A 19,804-nucleotide genomic window follows, 5' to 3' on the forward strand; every position below is an offset into this window, starting at 1 on the left:
TGTATAGTATTGACATCTTTACAATATTAAATCTAATCAATGAACATGGAACATCATTCCATTTATTTAAGTCTTTTTAAAATCCCTTTCAGCAGTGTTTCATAATTTCCACTGTATAAGACTTTCACATCCCTGGTTTGATTTATACCTAGATATTTTATTCTCTTAGATGTTATTGTAATTGAAATGTTGTTAGGTGCTGTCAGGTTGGTTCTGACTCATAGCGACCACATGAACAACAGAACAAAACACTGCCTGGTCCTGCATCATCTTCACGGTCATTGCTATGTTTGAGCCCATTGTTGCAGCCACTGTGTCAATCCATCTCGTTGAGGGTCTTCCTCTTTTTCACTGACCCTCTACTTTACCAAGCATGATGTCCTTTCCCAAGGACTGGTCCTTCCTGATACATGTCCAAAATATGTGAGATGAAGCTTCGCCGTCCTTGATTCTAAGGAGCATTCTGGGTGTACTTCTTCCAAGACAGATTTGTTTGTTCTTCTGGCGGTCCATGGTATATTCATTGTTCTTTGCCAACACCATAATTCAAAGGCACCAATTCTTCTTCAGTCTTGCTTATTCATTGTCCAGCTTTAACATGCATATGAGACGATTGAAAATACCATTGCTTGGGTATAAGACCAACCTTAGCCCTCAAAGTGACATCTTTGATTTTCAATACATTAAAGAGGTCTTTTGCAGCAGATTTGCCTAATACAATATGTTATTTGATTTCTTGACTGCTACTTCCATGGATGTTGATTGTGTATCCAAGTAAAATAACATCCTTGACAACTTCTATCTTTTCTCCGTTTATAATGATGTTGCTTATTGGTTCAGTTGTGAGGATTTTTGTTTTCTTTATGTTAAGATGTAATCCATACTGAAGGCTGTGGTCTTTGATCTTCATCAGTAAGTGCTTCAAGTCCTCTTCACTTTCAGCAAGCAAGGTTGGGTCATCTGCATATCACAGTTTGTTACTGAGTCTTCTTCCAATCCTGATGCCGTGTTCTTCTTCATATAGTCCAGCTTCTCGGATTATCTGCTCAGCATACAGATTGAATAGGTATGGTGAAAGGATACAACAGTGACACACACATTTCCTGATTTTAAACCACACTGTATCCCCTTGTTGTGTTAGAATGACTGCCTCTTGTTTTATGTACAGATTCTTCATGAGCACACTTAAGTGTACTGGAATAACCATTCTTTGCAACATTATCCATAATTTGTTATGATGCACACAGTCGAATGCCTTTGCATAGTCTATAAAAAACAGATAAACATCTTTCTGGTGTCCTCTGCTTTCAACCAAGATCCATCTGACATCAGCAATGATATTCCTCATTCCATGTCCTCTTCTGAATCCAGCTTGAATTTCTGGCAGTTCCCTGTCAATGTACTATTGCAACCATTTTAGAGTTACTTTCAGCAACTTTTACTTGCGTGTGATATTCTTAATACTGTGGGATAATTTCTGCATTTCACTGGATCAACCTTTCTTTGCAATGGGCACTAATATGGATCTTTTCTAGTCAGTTGGCCAGGTAACTGTCTTCCAAATTTCTTGGCATAAATGAGTGAACGCTTCCAGTGCTGCATCTGCTTGTTGAAACATCTCAATTGGTATTCTGTCAATTCCTGGAAACTTGTTTTTCTCCAGTGCCTTCAGTGCAGCTTGGATTTCTTCCTTCAGTACTGTTATTGATCATATGTTACTTCCTGAAATGGTAGAATGTCGACCAATTCTTTTTGCTACAGTGACTCTGTGTATTCCTTCCATCTTTTTTTGATGCTTCCTGCGTCACTCAATATTTCGCCCGTAGAATTCTTCAGTATTGCAATACGAGGCTTAAATTTTTCCTTTAGCTCTTTCAGCTTGAGAAATGCTGAGTGTGTTCTCCCTTTTTGGTTTTCTAAAGTTTTCTTCTTGAGCTTCCCTTTAAAATCTTCTGTTCAGCATTTTTATTTCATTGTTTCTTCAGCTTTAGCTACTCTATGTTCAAGAGCAAGTTTCAGAGTCTGTCTGACATCCATTTTGGTCTTTTCCTTCTTTCCCGTCTTTTTAATGACCTTTTGCTTTCTTCATTTATGATGTCCTTGATATCATCCCCAACTCATCTGGTCTTCAGTCATTAGTATTCAGTATGTCAAATCTATTCTTCATTTGACATAGTGTTCAATATGTCAAATCTATTCAGGTAGGATATACTCAAAGTGGTGCTTTGGCTCTCGTGGACTTGTTTAAATTTTCTTCAGCTTCACTTGAACTTCTACGAGCAATTGATCTGTTCCACAGTCAGCCTCTGGCCTTGTTCTAACTGATGATATTGAGCTTCTCCATCTTCTCTTTCCACTGATGTAAACGATTTGATTCCTGTGTATTTGATGTGATGAGGTCCATGTGTATAGTCACCGTTTATGTTGTTGAAAAAAGGTAGTTGCTATGAGTAAGTTGTTGGTCTTGAAAAATTCTATCATGCAATCTCCCATGTTTTTTTCTATCACCAGCATCGTATTTTTCAACCGCTATTCCCTCTTCTTTGTTTCCAACTCTCACATTCCAGTCACCAGTAATTATCAATGCATCTTGATCCTTAACTAGTCTTATCTTTGTTCCAGGGAGCGCCTTTGAGTGCAGATAAGCTGGGTTCTCTGGGGGTTTGGGGTCCTATGCTACTAGTACGTAAACCCCCTGAACTCCCAGCAGTCAGCTTTGGGAGGGAGTGGTAGCTCTGAGGACAGCAGAATTGCGGCTCTGAGGGGAGTGGTGAATGGAGGTTTGCCTACCTTTTACTTTTCTGCCGGTCTCTGCAGTCCTCAGTCCACCTTCGAGGACCTCTGCTGGGTCTGATAGGGAATACTAGTTGAATTTCTCAGTGTTATGGAGGGTGACTTTGGGAGCTTCTCACCTATGTCACCATCTTTCCGAAAGTCTAGGTGTTTTTTGTCTTTTTGTTGCTAAATTTTAGGAGTTCTTTATATAGTCCGGATATTAAACTTTTATCAAATATATGACTTGCAAGAATTTTCTACCATTTTATAGGTGGTCTTGTAATTCTTTTTGATAATGGCTTTGATGCACAAAATATTGTTTTTTATGAAGTCCAACTTACATTTTTTTCTATAGTTTCTTGTGCTTTTGGTGCCATATCTACAAATCCATTGTTAAATCCAAGATCGTCAAGATTTACCCCTATGTTTTCTTCTAAAAGTTTTAGTATTTTTAGCTCTTATATTTAGGTAATTGTTCCATTTTTATTTAGGTTTTGTATGGAGTAGGGGTCCAACCACATTCTCCAGTATCACTATCCATTTCTCCCAGCACCAGTTGTTTGACTATTCTTTCCCCATTGAATGGACTTGACACTCCTGTCAAAAATCAATTGACCATAGATGTATAAGTTTAATTCTTGACTCTCCTATATCCCATTGTTCTATTTATGTATTCTAATGCTGTTGCTGAACTGTTTCGATTACTGTAGCTTTGTAATAATGTTGAGTACAGTGTTGAGTCCTGGTGGTGCGGTGGTTAAACTATTGGCTGCCAACTGAAAGGTCAGTGGTTCGAACCTACCAATTTCTCTGTGGGACAAAGATGTGGCAGTAAGCTTCCATAAAATTACAGCCTATGAGGCAGTTCTACTCTGTCCTATAGCGTTGCTATCAGTCGGTGTCAACTTCATGGCAATGGGTTTTTGGTTCATTTGTTTGTTTTTTAGCTCTGTAGTAAGTTCAAAATCAAAAAGTTAAAAAAGTCCTCCAACTTTGTTCTTCTTTTTGAGGATTGTTCTGGCTATTCTGGGTTCCTTCCAGATCCATATGAATTTGAGGATCAGCTTTTCCATTTTTTCAAAAAAGGCTGTTGAAATTTTGATAGAGATTTCATTAAATCCGTAGATCACTTTGGGTAGTACTGACATTTTAACAATATTAAGTTGTCCTATCCATGAATAGGAAACCCTGGTGACATAGTGGTTAAGAGTTTGTCTGCTAACCCAAAGATCGTCAGTTCAAATTCACCAGGTGCTCCTTGGAAACCCTATGGGGCAGTTCTAATCTGTCCTGTACGGTCACTATGAATCAGAATTGACTCGACAGCAATGAGTTTGATTTTTGGGGGGATATGTAAGGACATAAATCCAATAAAATTAGTGACCTTATGGACAAATATTGATTTTAGTTGGAGTTGAGGATATTGCTTTCCAGTTGTGGGAAAAGTGATCAGTGAAAGAAAGCCAAAGTGAATAATCTGTATTAATAATTCCTGTAGAGACATTATGGTCTTAATTTAACTCTGTTCTGGAAGTCCCACAGTCTTGGAAATCTTGTTAACATCAAAGATAGCCTCTCTGATATTTCCTGACTCTGGAGAGTCATTCAGTTGACCCTCTTACTTTTGGACCTCTGCTGTCCCCTGTATGTTATGTACAGTAAATATAAGCATAAAGTATCACTTTGCTGGTAAATTCAAAAGTGCCAGGTAATTGATATACTGGGTCAATAAATGACCAGATTTACCAGCTCTTACAGTGTCTATTAAAGTTGTCAATAATGTAAACACCTCATATCAGTCTAGAATATGGCTTAACAAAGGTAAACCCAAACACTTTATTTCATTTGAAAAAGGATTTGTATGGTTAGGAGGAGTCTTTCAAAGAGTTTGTTCAAAATTTACTTCAGGGTCTCTGCCACACATCTGTGTAGTATGGACAACTCCACTTCCATCCCCATTTCCTCTATACTCTTCCTCATTTCTTTTTTCTTTGTTTTCTGTTTGGTGTTTATTTAATTGTATATATGTACATTTAGGTCGTCTGTGATCCACTGATAATGATATATTTATTTTAGTGATAGTTCCTCATACTTTTTGGTGTTTCAGCATTTCTTGTATTAAGACTTCTGGTTTTTCATGTGGTAGGTGTTAAAAGAGAAGAACATGAGCACAGAGAGGGTAGTAAATTTCAGTTCCACCAATAATGTGTTGGAGTCACAGTTCTTAAGAGTGCTGGAATCTAATTGTTGAATGGTGACTTTATGAGAGTCCATGATGAATCAAAGCCTATTTTTGAATGTGACAACTTCTTTGCCATGATACAGGTAGTCCCCGGATTACGAATGAGTTCTGTTCTTAAATCTGTCTTTAAGTCAAATTTGTGCGTAAATCAGAACAGTTAGGTATGGTTCGTACCTAACATCAGTTAATTAAATGTTTACCTTAGTATATAGTATATAGCGTACCTTTCTATGCACAAAAAACATGAAACAAACACTTTCAGATACACTAAAACATCGTTAATATAATAATACAGTAATAATAACAATGTTTTGATGTGTGTCAAAAAGTAGCACCTGTTTGTTATTATGAACCATTGTATATACCTAAAATTTTTAATATAATAGGCTTTAGGGTGGTGGTTCTTAGCTATAGGTTGTATGTAAGTTGGATGTTCGTAAAACGGGGATTGCCTATATTTACTTTTTCATGGTTTGTAGTGATAACAGTGATGCTTGTCCTATTAACTTTGCAGGTATTTTCAGGTAGATGAGTTTCTTACCATCTGTGAGAGAAAGTCCACTGACAGTCTTAGGGAAGATCTTCCTCTGTAGAAAAGATATGCCTTCTTTCTCTTCTGGAGAGGGTGTCTGGAAGTGACACTTGATACTGTCTCTTAGAGGAGCTAGCCATTGTATCAGCTAACCATGACAGCACAGACAGATGGAAAGATCCCGTATCCTTGGTGAGAAAACCTGGAATCACCTCCTACCCACCTTTTTGGTACTTAAGTGAATATTATAAAGCCACATGGTGTTGGTTTGTTTGCTACATGTTACTCCTTTCACTGAGACAAATTCAGAATACTAATTTCTAGGGTATCCATTCTGTGACTAAAAGAACATCTTCCTAGCTGCTGGTTGAAATACAAGTGGATGCAACTTTTTGAGGACAACACGTTTTGTATCAAAACTCCTAAAAGCACAAATGCATGATTCAGAAATTTCTATATATTGCAATTCTTTTTTAAATGAAACATTAAAAAATGTAGAAAAATATGAATGAACAAGGATGGTTATCATAGTTTTATTAGTAAACAAATTAAGTGCTTATAATAGGGATTTTGGATAAAGCAGAAAATGATTTCCTCTATACAATAGAACATAAGATAACCATTAAAATTTATGTTATGACAGAATATTTGTTAATGAAAGAAAATTCTCTCAAGATATCTTTAACTCAAACTTCAAGTCATTAATGTCAATAAATGATAACACAGTTTTTGTATTATAGTTAAGTTTACATATGCATAAAAGAACACTGCATATATGTATATATACATATATACTATAAATATTTATTATATATACATACAAGAAAGCAGTATTTGCTTTAGTCATCATAATTTTGGACAATATTTTTTTCTGAGTTTTCCTATATTTTCAGCTTTTTCAAGTTTAAACACTTACTTGCTTTGTCATAGAAAATCCCATAAATACTGAAAGATGGTAATGACTTCTCTCATTACTGTTTCTCTTGCATTAAAGTGTTTAATATTCAAAAAACAGGAGGAAATAAATTAGAAGCCCCTATGGTGGTCTGTGCAAATTGTGTCTAGGCTGGATGGCTTGGGACAATATTGAGAATCAGGAGAACTGATATCTTCCTGGTTGATCACTGATGTTGTGGCCTGGAGGAGAATCTGAGGATAGTGCTGCAGTGCACTTTTCTCTCAAATCCTCAGTTCTGATAGTTCCAATCATAAAGAGGGATTGTGGGGAGGGAGCAGGGAATGTACTGGGCTTCCCTGTTCTATGGAGGACTAGTGTTGAGTAATCCAGTGGTGATGATTCCAGAGCTTGGAGAAAAGTATGTTCAATGAATTTAAGTGGAGATTAAGGCCTAGGACTTTCTGTGAAATCTGACCTAGTCCTCAATAAGCAAATTTCATGGTTGATTTTGGAAAATTCAGACAATAGATAGTCAGCCAGTGTACAAAGTTAAGATCATAGGAAAACTGCCAACCATGTATATCTAGAGCTACCTGTGTTTCAACGAGCCATGAATCTGTTACCGCAAAATCCAGATTTGAGCCACCTGCCACAAAAAGCCAATACTGAAACAGGTGTGAGGTGAGCAGCAAGAGGGTCTTTATTGTACATCAATGTACAGGAGACAGAGGGGAATGGGCTCCTCCAAAATCTGCCTCCCCCGCTGGAGGCTGATCAGAGGATTTTATAGGGACAGGGTCAGGGTCTGAAGGATCCATGGAATGTTAGTTCCTCTTTGAGGTGGGCACAGTGACCATGCTCCAGACATGTTGACCTTCTGTGGGTATTCTTGAAGATCTTCTGATGCCATCTTGGTTTCAGTCACCAGATGGTTCCTTTGTTCAGATGTCTTGCTTCCAGATTTTATTACTTGTTGTTCTACCTCTCAAAGAGGAACTTAGGTTAATTTTAAATTTTTATAAAATCATGGGAAAACAGGAGAGAAGAGAGAAAGAAAATAAATCAGAATCATAGGAGCATACAGAAGCAAACTATGCAAGCTATGTAATAACAATACCACAATACCCGAGACACTAGGCCTACACAGCCTCTTTCTCATGCAGTTCCTTTCAAATACATTCCCACAAAATCAGAACAAAGAGAATTTTGATCACTCAGATCAAGGGAGAAGATTTCACATTTCCCCAGTGATCCAAATTAAACCTTATAATTACAACTGCTGATACATAAACAGCAAGACTGGAACCAACTTGGACTCCTAGATAGGAAAGAAGTTGCTCATGGACTTCAGATAAACATAATGCAAAATTTTAATAAGTAACTCAGGGTGTGGAATCCCCTGCAGTAAATAATTTGGCCTTTGATTCTGGTTCCTGAGAGCAGGTACACATCTGAGATTAATGAGTGGGAGCTGACCAGACCCAGAAGGACTTCCTGTGGGCCCTATGCTGATTAAACCTCAAGAGGCATAATGTAATATATCATGGCCACGTAGTGAGGCCAACAAAGGTCTTGGGAGATGGAGGTTCAATGGAGCTTCCTGGGTGAAGAGAGCAAATATTTGCCCTCAAGAGGGTAAGTGTATCCTCTGGGGATATGGAAACTGTGCTGAGACCCCTGTCTATGTGTTTGTATCCGTTCTTCTGCTAGATTAAAGATAGCTGTTTCCTTGGAATTTGTGAGTTGTATCAATGGATATAGGAGCTAAGTAAAAGAAAAGGACCAGTAGCCACTGACATAGCCCCGGGTGATTGGGGATGAGAGGGAGAAGGGCTTCATGGAGCAGCTGGGGTCTGGACTGGTGAGGAAAGGGAGGCTGAGATTTCTACAGGATGCAGCTGGCATGTGGAGTGGGGTTTATTATCCACCACACAATTTGGTGTCAAAGGTGGATGATCTTAGCCTCTCTGGATTGGTTGCACAGTTGGCACAGTGAGCTGGGTTAGCTAGAGAGAATCCTGCCTGCTCAGTAACCAAAAAGAAGCTACTGGAGCCTATACATTTTATTTCATGTAACCTCATCATCAGTTTGGGACTAACTATTAAGAAGCCCTGGTGGCACAGTGGTTGAGAGCTTGGCTGCTAACCAAAAGGTAGGCAGTTCAAATTCACCAGCCCCTCCTTGGAAACCATATGGGGCAGTTCTCTGTCCTATAGGGTCCCTATGAGTCAGAATCAACTCGATAGCAATTTTTTTTTTTTTATATTAAGACGTGAGATACAATCATGAGGAATTAAGTCAGCCACTGGAAATAGGAAAATAGTATAGATAAGGATATATGTGAAAAGTTTATATTATACTTCTCACTAATTTGCATTAATCTGTAGTATCCATCATTACTGTTGTGGATTGAATGGTATCCCCAAACGATGTGTGTCAGATTGGCTAGCCCATGATTCCCAGTATTTTGTGATTGTCCACCATTTTGTCATCTGATGTGATTTTCCTATGTGTTATAAATTCTACCTCTATGATGTTAATGAGGCAGGATCAGAGGCAGTCATGTTAATGAGGCAGGATTCAATCTACAAGACTAGGCTATATCTTGAGTCAATCTATTTGAGATATAAAAGAATGGAGCAGAGAGGAGGGGGACCTCATGCCACCAAAATGAAAAACTGAGAGGGAAGGGTGTACTTTGGACCTGGGGCCCTGTGCTGAGAAGCTCCTAGACCAGGGGAAGATTGATAACAGTGACATTCCCCCAAGCCAAAGAGAGAGAAGACGTTCTCCTGGAGGTGGCACCCTGAATTTGGACTTCTAACCACCTTGACTGTGAGAGAACAACTTTTTCTTTGTTAAAGCCATCCACTTGTGTTATTTCTGTTATAGCAGCCCCAGATAACTAAGACAGAATTTGGTACTGAGACTGGGGTGCAGCTCTGACAAATACCTAAAACGTAGAAGTAGTTTTGAAATTGCGAATGGATAGAGGCTGGAAGAGTTTTAAAGTGCCTAATAGTAAAAGCCTAGATTGCCTTGAAGAGACTGTTTGTGGAATTATGGACATCAAAGACAATCTAGTTAGGCTTCAGAAAGAAGTGAGGAGAGCTATTACACTGAAGACTGTGCGGATGGCGACAAACAGCAGCAGAAAAACTACAGCAGCAGAACCAGGAGACCAGTATGAGACAGCGCTAGAGCTGACCCAGGGAGCAAGAGAGCTGAATGCCTTTGTGCAAGAGGCTTCGTGGAAGAGTGGGGTGCCTCCAGGCACTTATCGGTGGAGCTACAGAGCTTTGGAACACTTGCCCAAAGGGCAGGACAGACATGGATGGTGAGGCCTGGGTGGCTGAGAGGCCAAGGAACCAGGAAACAGAAGCTGAAGAGACAAGGAACACAGGAAGCAGAGCTGCCTTGTCTCAATGGGTAGGGCCACTACCTCTGGGGTCTGGAAGGGCAGAGCCATGTCCTCTGGGGTTCCTAAGGGTGGGACCACAGCCTCCTAGGTTTCAAAGAGTCAGATCTTCACCAACTCAGTTCCGGACTGTGGGGCTGTCTTTCACAAATGCCAGTGAGATGGGGCCAGTTCTGCTGTCCAAAGATGATGGGGGCATGGCTGCCATGCCCAAGGGACAGAAGAATGGGACCTATTGGGGCTGAGGGGGTAGAGATGCCACTGAGATGGACTAGGAGAATGGCTCTTCCCAAATCTGAGGGAGCAGAGTTACCATTCCAGTGGGCCTAGAAAGCTGAGCTGAAGCCTAGGGCTGAGGTTCCTCCACCCAGAATTCGAAGAGTGTGGCCAACACCAGAGTCTGGAGTGCAGGGCCATTGCCTAAATGGTGTCAGAGAACAGAGGATTATTTTCAACCTGGAGAGCTAATGTAATGTGTTCTGCTGACTTGCTTGGTGCCTGTTATCCCTTCTTTCCCTCCAATTTCTCCCGTTTGTAATGAAAATGTCTACCTTGTACCTGTTTTACCATTGTACTTTGGAAGCAGATAACTTGTATTCTAGATTTCACAGATGAAGAGGAATTTCTGAAATTTGGACTTGGAGTTGATTTAAGACTTTTGTTATAGTATGTTGGGGTGAATGCATTTTACATGTGGTGAGGACATGAATTTTGGGGACCAAAGGGTGGAATATTATGGATCGAATTATGTCCCCCCAAAATGTGTGTCAACTTGGCTAGACCATGAATCCCAGTATTATGTGACTGTCCATCATTTTGTCATCTGATGTGATTTGCCTATGTGTTATAAAATCTACCTCTATGATGTTAATGAGGCAGGATTAGAAGCAGTTATGTTAATGAGGCAGGACTCAATCTACAAGATTAGGTTGTATCTTGAGTCAATCTCTTTTGAGATATAAAAGAGAGAATGAAGCAGAGAGGAGGGGGACCTCATTCCACAAAGAATGAAGAACTGGGAGGGGAGGATGTCCTTTGGGACCGAGTGCCTGCACTGATAAGCTCCTAGAACAGGGGAAGATCGATGACAATGACCTTCCCCTAGAGCCGACAGACAGAGAAGACCTTCCCCTGGAGGTGGCACCCTGAATTCAGACTTCTAGCCACCTCAACTGTGATAGAATAAATTCCCTTTGTTAAAGCCATCCACTTGTGGTATTTCTGTTACAGCAGCACTAGATAACTAAGGCAATTACCAATATCCAGCAGAAGTTAACAGACACATTTAAAAAGACAATTGATTATCATTGTTCTTTATTATTGGGTAGTATTCCATTGTGTGTATGTACCATAGTTTATCCATTCATCTGTTGATGGGCATCTAGATTGTTTCAATCTTTTGGCTGTTGTGAACAACGCTGCAATGAACATGGGTGTGCATATATCTATTCCTGTGATGGCTCTGACTTCTCTAGCATATATTTTTAGGAGTGGGATTGCTGGATCAAATCGTTTTTCTATTTCTAGCTTTTTAAGGAAGCACCATATTGTTTTCCAAAATGTTTGTACCATTTTGCATTCCCACCAGCAGTGCATAAGAGTTCCGATCTCCCCGCAGCCTCTCCAACATTTGTTATTTTCTGTTTTTTTGATTCATGCTGGTAATGTTGGGGTGAGATGGTATCTCATTGTGGTTTTGATTTGCATTTCTCTAATGGCTAGTGACCCCTAGCATTTCCTCATGTGTCTGTTAGCTGCTTGAATGTCTTCTTTGGTGAAGTGTCTGTTCATATCCTTTGCCCATTTTTTAATAGAATTATTTGTCTTTTTGTTGTAGAGGTGTTGGATTTTCCTGTAGATTTTAGAGATTAGGCCTTTGTTGGATTTGTCATAGCCAAAAATTTTTTCCAATCTGAAGGTTTTCTTTTTACTTGTTGGTGAAGTCTTTTGATGAGCATAAGTATTTAATTTTTAGAAGATCCTAGTTATCTAGCTTATCTTCTGGTGTTTGTGTATTGTTAGTTATGGTTTGTATCCTGTTAATGCCGTATATTAGAGACTGTAGCATTGATCCTATTTTTTCTTCTATGATCTTTATAGTTTTTGGTTTTATATTTATGTCTTTGATCCATTTTTAATTAGTTTTTGTGAATGTTGTGAGGTATGGGTCCTGTTTCATTTTTTTGCAGATGGACATCCAGTCTTGCCCACATCATTTGTTATAAAGATGGTTTTTTCCCTATTTGATGGACTTTGGGCCCTTGTTGAAGATCAGGTAACCTTAGGTGGACGTATTTACATTTGGGTTCTCAATTCTGTTCCATTGGTCAATGTGTCTTTGTTGTACCAGTACCAGGCTGTTTTGACTACTGTAGCTGTATAGTAGGTTCTGAAGTCAAGAAGTGTGAGTCCTCCTACTTTATTCTTCTTTTTCAATAATGCTTTAATTATCGAGGGCTTCTTCCCTTTCCATATAAAGTTAATGATTAGTTTTTCCATGTCTTTAAAGAATGCGGTTGGTATTTGGATGGGATTGCATTGTATTTGTAGATTGCTTTGTGTAGAATTAACATTTTCACAATGTTGAGTCTACCTATCCATGAGCATGGTATATTTCTCCATTTATGTAGTTCTCTTTTGGTTTCTTGCAGTAGTGTTTTATAGTTTTCCTTCTATAGGTCTTTTACACCCCTGGTTAGATTTAGTCCTAAGTATTTTATTTTTTTAGGGGTTATTATAAGTTATATTGTTTTTCTGATTTCCTTTTCATTGTTCTCTTTATTGGTGTATTGGAATCCAGCAGATTTTTGTATGTTTATCTTATATCCTGCTACTTTGCTGAAACTTTCTATTAGTTCCAGTAGTTTTCTCATGAAGTCTTTTGAGTTTTCTATGTCTAGTACCATATCATCTGCAATTAGGAACAGTTTTGTTTCTTCATTACCAATTTGAATGCTCTTTATTTCTTTTGCTTGCCTTATTTCTGTAGCTAGGGGTTCCAGCACAATGTTAACTAGGAGTGGTGATAAAGGGCATCCTTGCCTTCTTCCTGTTCTCAAGGAGAATGTTTTCAGCTTCTCTCCATTAAGAATGATGTTGGCTGTTGGTTTTGTATAGATGCTCTTTATTATGTTGAGGAATTTCCTTTCTATACCTATTTTAGCTCAATACAAATTTTGAATGAGTTGATAAATGAACAAATCTTTTAAAATTCTTCGTGAATTCAAACAAGGTATAAAGAAAGAAGATATACTAATACATTAAATGTTGTGATAGAGACAGAGAAATATAAAAGATCAAACTTGTCATCAAGGACATTATTAATTGGTTGAATCAATGATACACATAAATGAGCATATATAAGCAGTATATGAGGAGTTCAGAGAAGCAAAATATTTGAAATATGTGGTGAACATGGTAGGTTTCAAGTGAGACACGGGATCTGGTCTGATTGTTGAAGGATGAATAGGATTTGGATCAAAGTAGGGAAACTGGGAGGAATTCCAGGCTGTGGAGTAGCATAAGCCAAGTGAAAAAGTCTTATCTGATTATACTGCATAGATCAGTTTGATTGGAGCAGATACTTTGAGTATGAGTAATAGAGAGAATTGAGGACTGCAAAGAAGATCTTGGTGCCAGTCAGTTGATTGTAATTGCCACATTGGGACCCAGAGGTCTCCAAGGAGTTACCTGGTAAACCATTCTCCCTCCACTGCTCTAAAGAAGGTGTTAGCAATGCCCCTGGGGAAGAACCTGACCTCACTCCTGGGTCAAGAGGTGGTTTGATAACACACTAGCTCAGTTGTGGTCAGAGTTGGCTAATGTAAGTGCGCAGAGATGCAGTGAGAAGTATGGTCCCACCTCCAGAATTATGGGTCTGAGGGAGGAAACCATATGTGACCATGAATTCTTCAAGAAAGGTGTTCTGATCAGAGCCCCCCACCCTACAGAAGAAGTCAGGACCATAGAAGAACATGACTTCTGGGGCATGTCTAGATGCAGCCAGTGTCAAATCGCCTTTGAATTCAGTAGGGTTGAGAGAGGTAAGTATGGTAATTTTCTTTCCTGGAACTTTGAGGTGACTGTGGTCTAGGTGGGCACCTTTGGCTTCACAGTCAGAATCCAGAAATCTCTAGGAATATTTCTTTAGGCAGTTAGCCCTGGGTTCCATTGTGTAAGGTCCCCTGTTTGACAACATAGAGATGTTAAATTCATGCAGGAACATATTTTATCACGATAGTCTTTCTTTCTCCACCATCCACCCACCCATCCACTCACCAACTACACACAGCAGGTCAAAAAGTATTCTCATCTGCATCTGTTGCTCTCCAACTGCATAAACATGGGGAAATTATTGAACAATTATAGAACTTTCAGTTTCTTTATTCAAAGTGTGAGAGTCGGCTTAAAGTAATTTCAAAGATTCCTTTCAAAACTCAAATCCCACATGCCAGTAGCTCTAATATGCAAAGTAAAATGTATATACCAGAGCTAGGAGACAAAGAATAGAGGCATGATTGGAGATGTTAAAGATAAATCTAAGAAGCCTTCTTGGAGGAATATATAACAAGATGGAATCCATTGTATTTTGAGACAGTGTTCTGTGTGAGGAGTCATAGTTGAAATAATATGTTAATTCAGCCTCTGGATGTCAATTGAGGTCACTGCACTTAAATTGTGGTTCTCTCTTCTTATAATAGAAACAACTAATGGATTATTATTGGGGGTTTGTAAGAGTCCTCTCCTCAGATCACTCTGAAAACTCATGGAATGGGGAAGGATATTGCATATGAGAGGAGTAGGGTCAGGATGAGAGAATGATATGGCCTGTAGAAGGGGGGCTGTGTGATGGAGAATGAATAGAAGGATACTTTGGGCCAAGGTTTGATAGTGAGTATAATTTTCCAAAAGCTAATAAGAGAACTACACACACAGGCATTATGAGGAAGTGAAATTAGATTCAAACGTAAGGTTGGATGTTCTAATAATGAAGGTGACTAGAAAGGAGTTTGTGTAATCTCCTCCATTGCTCAGAGTAGAAGATTAAATTGTCTGACTTGAATCTGGTTCCATTCTAGTCAGACAATATCTTTAAATTAGTGGATTGGCATGAAGGGAGTAGTATTGCATGTTGTTGAAACATTTTTTAACACATGATTTCTGGTCTCAAGAAGTTTATTATTTATAGAGTTCATACACAGACTCATAGATGCAGATACACACAGATGCAAACACACAGAGGTGAACATAGACAAACACTGATTTTTCTAATGCAGAAAATCAACAGTCTTAAATATATAAGTTTCAAAATCATTTGTGTGTGCATAGTGGCTTGGGAGTAGAGGTTACTTTTTCATCTTAAAAATTTTAAGATTAGAAAAGTACAGACTATCATGGCTGAATAGGATACTCAAAACTGTTTAACTCAATCTGCCAGTTAATGCAGGAACATTTTACAACATCTTGCAAGGTCAACTTTCAGCCTCTGAATGAGCAGAAAGCCTTCAAGTCACAAGAATATTCGTACATTTCCAGGCAGTCCATTTGTAGAAGGCTTCATTATTTTTTAAAGTTTTCATTAAATTGAGCCACAATCTGTCCTTCTATAAATTCCACCAATTGGTCTTAATTATGGTCTTTGGAGGAGAACAAAGCAAGTTTACCACTTTTCCCATGTGACAGATCTTTAAACATGTATAAAAGCTGTCATGTTTGTCTTTAAGCTTTCTCATTTCCAATTTAAAAAACAATAAAACATCTATTTCTCATGTGAGATGTTTGCAGATTACTTATCAGTTTTGTTTTTTTCTGGAGTCTATGAAATTTTCAAGGTTTTAATCCAAGTCTACTGCCAAGAACTTGCAAAATACTCAAAATTGTATCTGACCAATGCAGAGTGTTGGAGGCTGTACTTATATTTGACTGTGAAATTGTAGAGGGATCATTTGTGAACATCTGGGGGGTTGAGATAGGAACATGAGGGCATTAGGAAACAGTTATAGCAGCCTCACTTCATTTCGTTCTTTTATCGGAATGATAGATTTGGGAAACGTGGAAGATTATGGACATTTGAGTCTATTGCCTTCAGTGGAGGAATATGAAATTCAGCAAAGATTGCATGAATTAGTTTCATTTAGGTATTTGGAGGGTTGTCAGTTGGATGAAGGTTTATGTTTATTCTATGCGTTCTCCTAATGAGACCTCCCTCCTCGCCTCATCTCTGCTCGGCTGCATGCAACGAAACTCTTCACATGATGACTAAATGCTGCCCAATTCCTGAGCCTTTCCTGACCGGGGAAGGGCTTGCCTTAAGATCAAGTTCACATGGGTTATAAGCTATAGGACTAGGAATAATGTGTGGGATTTACAAGAGGGTCACCTTTGAGTCCAGGTGAGGACTCTACTGAAACGCTATTGAAAGATGGAAAGGGTTCCCAAGGAGTTTGTGAGTTTCCTGTTTAGGAGGGATTTATGAACAGTGTTTCTTTTTATCATTACCATATGTGAGCATGAGGAAGAACCCAGCAATTGAGATCATAGGAAGAGTGAAGAAAGTAAAGATCCATGAGAGAGTGGAAAAGTATCAACAACTGCAGCATCTGGTTCCTGACTGACAGATATGTGGCAATTCATGGAGAGCATGGCAGCTGTGCTGAATACAGGAAGTCACTGGCATCAGCCTCCTAAGAGATTTAATGTGACACTTCAGACAGGCATGGATGCTGCGGTTCTGGGAGATCAGCCCAGATCTGGGGATTAGAAATCAGGACATACACCCCTAGGAAGGCATTTCACGAGAGGCCAGGCCTTGGTTAGGCAGGAGAAAGTCAATATGATGAAGCAGGGATAGAAAAAACTTTAACCTAGAAACTACATGGGTACTGAGACTCTCTCCTGACACACCAGATTTCAGATAAAAGGCACCAGATCCCAAGGAAGCAGGACTACCTCCACATCTTACTTTCTGAATAAGACTGAAACGGCTGCAACACTTCATGTCTTTCCATGCACTGATTAAAGAGCTGGTACAGGTGAGTGCCTGTAGGCATGAGGGACTTAATAATTTAGTACTTCTACATGCCAGCCATTATGCTAGGCACTAAAGCTGCAATCACAAACCCGGTAGACACAGCTCTACTCTCTGAAAGTTCTAGTATGATGGGATAGAGAAATAATTATTTGGGGCCAGATAGTTCGTGTGTGTGTGTGTGTGTGTGTGTAATATTCTGTGCGTTACAGCATGTTTAGCAACATCCCTGGCCTCTGCCAACTAGATGACAGTACCATCACTGCCATTCCTGCAGTTGTATCAACCAAAAATGTCTCCACACATTACAAAAATGTCTTCAGAGAAATAAAATTGCTCCTGTTGAGAACCACTGCCTTAGAAGAAGCGACAACTAAGTTGTGACCTGAATCCACAGTGGGGATGTAGAGGTTGATGGTGTTTTTTCTGGTTTGGTGAACTGTGTAGCTTGGTCATGCCTTGACTGGGATAGGGAACACAAGAGGAGAAGCAGTTTTGTAGGGGTAAGATGTATTAGACCTCCTGAGCGTGTGGTACGTAGGGTACATCCAAGTGCAGATGACTGGCAAGAAGATGGATTAGAGAAGTATGAAGTCCAGAAGAGAGGTTGTGGGGGAAGAGATATATTTCAGTGTTATCAACACAGTGACCTGTGATTCAAGCCCTGGAGTGGATGACACTTTAAAGGAAGAGTTTAGAATGGTAATCGGTTCTGGGGTGGAACCTGAGGAGGAACCCTAACATATAAGCGCTGCACAGAGAAACGCGTACATAAAAGAGACTGAGGAATGGCCAGAGAAGCAGGAAGAAATCCAGGAAGGGAAGAGAAGAGGTTTGTGTAGAAAGAGGCAATAGTCAACGGATAAAATGCTGTGAGAAAGATGAGAACAGATAAACATCCTCTGTATGTTTCCATTAAGAGCTGTAAGGAAAAAATCCATATAGCTGTAGGTTGGAGAGTGACTGGGAGGCAAGGAAGTTGAAACATTGAGCATAGACAACTCTTACAATAAACTTATCTATAAAGAGCAGGAAAGACAGTGAAGTAGATAAAAAGGGACATAGTGTAAAGGGACATTATTTTTCAGTTGAAGGGGCTTTTTACATGTCATGCCAATTGGAAACGAGCACGTACAGGGCAGGGAATGTTAAAGATACATTATCGGTCAATGTCATTGAATTATACGTTTAAAAATTGTTTAATTGGCAAATGTTTTGTTATGTATATTTGTTCTACAATTTTTAAAAAAGATACACTATCAAGAACATAAAGTTTTAGTAGCATTGAATTGGACACTTGAATCATTGTTGTCAGCAGAACTTATTAACCTAAATTTATTTACGGAAACTACAGAGAATTTCATTCTTCTAGAATTGAGTGCATGGGACAGAGTGATAATAAGTTAAGGATATTAGCAAGAAATCAATTGACATGATGGACCAAAGAATTAAGACATATAAATATGGAAATAGGGAGCTGATAGATACGGGGAAAATAAAGTGGCAAAAATTATGATTATTGAAGGATGATGAAATGAAGCAGGGGCTTCATTACATAAGCTCTTGGTTTAGGATGCTGTACTGGGGAACTATGTATCAGATGGTGCAAGGGGCTATAGGAAATGATGTTTAGGTTTCCTTCCAAACTAGAGAGTCCAAGTTCCAGTGTTTTTATACAGTTTGAGCTTGCATTTGGTAAATTCAAAACTCAAGTGGACATTGTTGATTTTTGTTAAGTTTTTTGGTTAGCACATCCCCAGGTCATCTCTGTGTTCCACTTTTTAATGAATGATTGTCAAGTTAGGTCTACTTCTATTCTACATTTTTGCAAATGAGGTTTTGAAACTAAGTTCAATTATCTCTGTTCAATAGTATGTTACTGGTTTAAAACTCGTTGTTTAAGTATGTTGAGATATTTTTAGATTATGGTCCTATTGTTTCTAATATTAACTATATTTCTAAACTTTTACTTATTTGCAAATATACAAAGCACACCTCTATGGCGTTATAAAAATTCTTGATAAAAATATAGAGCAGGGCTGAGTTAAAAACCTTGTGCCACTAAACAAGAAGCCATATTGCAGATGTGATAATTCTTTGCATGTTACACAAAAAACAAATATTTCTGGAACATTTATGTGTACCAGGCATAATTCCAGCTCAGATATCTATTGAGAGCCTTTTATTAACCAAACACTGCACTGGGAGATGAAGATACAATGACGAACAAAAGTTGATGCAGTTGCATGAAACTTAAAGATTAGTGGTAGAGACAGACAAGTATTAAAAGTGTGTATAGCATATTCTTGGCAGCTTACAGAATGCATCACATTATTTAATTCCCATTAAAATATGGTGAAGCAAGTTATTATCTCTGTTTTACAACTGGGTAATCCAAGAGTCACAGAAGTGAATTTTCCTGAATAGGTGTCACAGCTGGTCAGTGGTCAAGCAGATCCGTGGGACTCTGATGCAGGGATTCCAAGGCCATTGCATTTTACTATGGTGGCCATTTAGAAAATAGCTTTGATGTATTGGTTAGGCTACATATGGATTAACACTTTGCTATTATTATTTCACATTTTAATCCACCTTTTCCACGAGAGCATCAAGAGTGGCATCCAAACAACTTGCTGGGATTATTGACCCAGCATTGATTCTTTGTTGATGGTCTTTCAGATCAGGAAACTTCACAAAAAGAGAAATGAGTTCATTTGCCAAAATTTATTGTTTAAAAAATTATTTATTTTTATTTTATATATATATATATATATATATATCACCAAAAAACAAACAAACCCATTGCCATGGAGTTGATTCCGACTCATAGTGACACTATAGGACAGAGTAGAACTGCCTCATAGGGTTTCCCAGGAGTGACTGGTGGATTCAAACCAATGATCTTTTGGTT

This window comes from Trichechus manatus, unplaced genomic scaffold (genome assembly GCF_000243295.1).
Source record: "Trichechus manatus latirostris isolate Lorelei unplaced genomic scaffold, TriManLat1.0 scaffold00181, whole genome shotgun sequence".
NCBI classification, from domain to species: domain Eukaryota; kingdom Metazoa; phylum Chordata; class Mammalia; order Sirenia; family Trichechidae; genus Trichechus; species Trichechus manatus.